The sequence below is a fragment of the Orycteropus afer genome, unplaced genomic scaffold (assembly GCF_000298275.1).
Source record: "Orycteropus afer afer isolate SDZICR_OR568_19922 unplaced genomic scaffold, OryAfe1.0 scaffold00180, whole genome shotgun sequence".
NCBI classification, from domain to species: domain Eukaryota; kingdom Metazoa; phylum Chordata; class Mammalia; order Tubulidentata; family Orycteropodidae; genus Orycteropus; species Orycteropus afer.
Window position 1 is genome coordinate 2,175,189 of NW_006921767.1, and position 4,111 is coordinate 2,179,299.

Genomic DNA, 4,111 nt, shown 5'->3' on the forward strand with positions numbered 1-4,111 from the left:
ATATATATATATATATATACACACACACACACACACACATATATGTGTGTGTGTGTGTGTGTGTATGTTTTGGATCATATTTCTGTTGAGCAGCACAGATCTAGACTTTGCCCTTAGCACATATAAAGAGAAAGGGTGGAGAGAAGGCTAGAAAGAAAGGTTGAATCTAGACATTCTTAAACAAAGAATGTTAATATCTTAGCATTTCTTAAGAGCCTGGCTCCAATAGGCTATGTGTATAATAGACTGGAGGAATTCATGGATAGCACAAACAGTTAATGGTTGACTACTAATTGATAGGTTAATGGTTTAAATCCACACAGAGTCACCTCAGAAGAAAGGCCTAGCAGTCTATTTCTGAAATGTCAGCCATCAAGAACCATACTGAGCACAGTTTTACTCTGACACACAGGAGGTCTCCATGAATCAGAATTGACTTGATGGCAACTGATACTTGTAGGATTGATTAGAAGAGAGAAAACCTAAAAGACATAAGACCTTTAGGGGGGTTATTGTAATATATCCAGTGCTCAAATTAGAGCTCAAACTCACTACTATCGATCAAGTCAATTCTGACTCATAGTGATCCTCATTGAGTTCCAAGGCTGTAAATCTTTACAGCATTCTCTTTTTTCTGCAGACTGGCTAGTGGGTTTGAACCATTGATTGTTTGGTTAACAACCAAATGTCTTAACCACCACACCACCAGGGGTCCTTCAAATTAGGGGGAAAAAAAAAAAAAAAAAAAAACCTTACTGCCATCAAATCGATTCCGACTCATCACGACCCTTCCTTGGGTTTCCAAGGTGTTATCTCTATGGAAGTAGATTGCCCAGTCTTCCTTCTGAGGAGTGGCTGGTGGTTTTGAACTGCTAGCCTTCTGGTTAGCAGTCAAATGCCTTAGGCACCACACTACCAGAGCTCCCCAAATTAGGGCAGTTGGAGTAAAAAAGATTAATACTGTAGATTACAGAGATTAGAGTCAGCGCTCAAAGGATAAGGCAAACAATTGGTTGGTGGTGCACAGTAAGGGAGGAGAGTTTGTTGAAAAGGAATTTTGAGATTTTGAAATTGAGTGGAAAGGTGAGGTAATTAACAGAAATAAGGAACAGAGAAGGAGGCAAGGATTTGGATGTATTGGAGAATATTGTGTTCTTATGTGCTTGGAAAGTAACTGGATGGCATGAGCTGTTGAAACCATAGAATTGAAAATTGAGGGGCTTCAGGGTAGGAAGTCAAGATGGGGAGGGATTTGCACACTGACAGTAATGCAGATATTTGTGCAAGGAAGGAGTGGGTAGAGTTAACTGAAAGGAAACAGAACAAACCCCAAAGATGAGGTATGAGAGATAAAGAAAGAGCAGAGATGAGGAAGAATTTCCAAGTCAACCAGACAATATGGAAGTCAAGGAAATGTTTCAGGAGAAAGGTGAGATGAAAAGAGTGGAGTCTGACAAAACGCTGCTGAGGTTTGTGAATGGGAGGTCCTGACTTATTGTAGTGTGAAACTTTAAGGAAGAGATGCTTGGAAAGGAAGGAGGAAAATGAACTGATTACAGTAGTACTTTGATTAAGTTGAGTTTGGTGTACAAAGAGCCCTGTTGGTGCAATAGTTAAGCAATCAGCAGGGAAGTTTGGCATTTCGAACCCACCCAGGGGCTCTGTGGGAAAAAGATGTGGTGATTTGCTTCTGTAAAGATTACACCCTAGAAACACATAGGTTGGTTGCTGTAAGTAGGAATCGACTTGCTGACACCTAACAGCAACACACTTATTTGCACTTGTGTGTGTGCATGTGTGCACACACACATACACAGATTTCGTCACATAATCATACATAACTCTCCATACTTCATCTTTGCACAAGAACTTCAATTAGTGTCCCTGTGTAATTGCCTTTCCATCTTATCTCCTGCTCTTACATTCCCTGGATTCCAGTGTGGTTTCAATAGCCTATCAATCCCTACTACTGTGATATTCTTCAAGCAACTTGAAACTCAGTATGACCCAAATATCAAAATCTCCATTTCCTTCAGTGGTGGTGGGAAGAGCAGAGGGGGGGAGGGGGAAGATGGTGGTGGTGGTGGTGATGTGTGTGTATTACAGACTTGCTCATTTTGAAACAAGAACAGTGGGGTTTAGAGTATTTCAGCCACTTGCTCAAAATGACATATTGTTATTCGTTCAGTAGTAAGTAGTGATCTTACTTGCCTGAATTTTGGTCTAAGGTCTTTGACCCGCACCCAGCCTTTTATGAACATGGTGTTTTGTAGGTGCATTATAGAAAAAAAGCAAAAAATCATTTGACTGCAAACCAGAAGGCTGGCGGTTCAAAAACCACTAGTCACTCCCCAGAAGAAAGGTTGGGTAATCTACTTCTGTAGTGATACCGCATCAGAAACCCAAGGAAGGGTCACTATGAGTCGGATCTGACTCGACAGCAGTGCATTTTGATGCTTTGTGAGGGAAAATGTTGATAAGAAGAAACAGGGGTTGGTGGGCAAGTGTGTGTACATGAAGGCATACCTGTGCACTAGAGGGAATTGAGGGGACTTGTCAGTTGAGAACATTTGTGTACATATTGAACTGGAAGCTTTTTCCTCCTTGTGTATTTGCGTATATTAATTTCTTAGCAGTGCCTAAGATATGTGGGGTTCCTCTTTGTTAATGGTCACTGACCTTCTTACTTGATGCCAATGAAATCACTTGTCAATGCAACATGTGTTAGAATTTGGTGAAATAAAGCTTTGAGTTTGAGAAATAAAAGAGAGAGAGAGAGAGAGAGAGAGAGAGAAAATAACTGTTCTCAAGGTGAATAGTCGTAAAGAAATGGACTAAAATTGAAAGTCCCCAGAGAGTATGGAGTGCTGAAACAAAAGTATCTCCTTCAGGATATGGCTGTTCCTCCATTAAATAACTTGGAAGTTTAACCTGTCCATCAAGTCAATTCTGATTCACAGCAACCATATAGGGCAGAACAGAATTGTCCAATAAGGTTTCCTAGGCTGCAGTCTTCTTTACGGAAGCTGACTGCCAAATCATTTCTCCTGTGCAGCAGCTGGTGGCTTTGAGCTGGTGGGTTTGAGTTGTGTAGAGACTGAGTGCTCATCCACTGTACTACCAGGGCTTCTTAACTTGAGGTTTGATTTGTGTCAACAAGCTAGGAACTTCCTTCAAGTACCAGTAGCTTAACAAAACAAAACAAAAACAAAACATTTGCTGTGGAGTCAATTCTGACTCATGACTACCCCACATCTTGCGGAGTAGAAATGCCCCATTGAGTTCTCTTGGCTGTAATCTTTATGGATGTAGATTGGTTGGCCTTTCTTCCATGGTGCCACTTGGTGGATTTGAACCACCAACCTTTAGGTTGGTAGTCAAACATAAATCCTTTGCCCTATTCACTGACCTTGTCAAGTGGTTTCATGAATCAAATGCTATTCATAGTAATAAATAAAAAAATACAGTATTGATATTTAGTAAATGTAGCCCTGGCTTATGAGTTATCTACCTGTCCTTCCCTCCTGAAGATTCTACAGTACTCTCCTGGAATGACAGTGAATATGTACTAATGGTTTGGTGCTTCGTATTGCTTTTGCAGATTCAGCTCAACTACTACTGGTGAGTCTTTGGAAGACTAGGTCCTTAAACACGGCTTGCATTTCCTTTATACTATATAAGTGTCGTGTTACTATTTATTATATGTACTTGATTGTGTGGAAATGTTTTGTTATTCTCTTGGTGATGCCATGCATAAATGAATGAAATGCTGCCTGATCTTGCACCATTCCCATGTTAGGGTCGTTGTGGTCCATAGCATTTTTATTGACTGATTTTTGGAAGTAGATTGGCAGATCTTTCTTCCTCTTTGTCTGTAAGTTCTGCTGAAAACTGTTAAGCATCGTAGCAACATGCAAGTTGCCACTAACAGATGGGTGGTGGCTGTACAAGAGGTACATTGGCAAGGAGTCCAAACTGGGTGTGTTGGATTGGGTTCTCTAGAGAAACACAAAAACCAGCAAAGTATATATATATTTATAGAGAGAGAAAAAGAGAGAGAGAGAGAAATTTATCTTAGATAAATGGCTCACAAGCGTGTAGAAGCCGACAA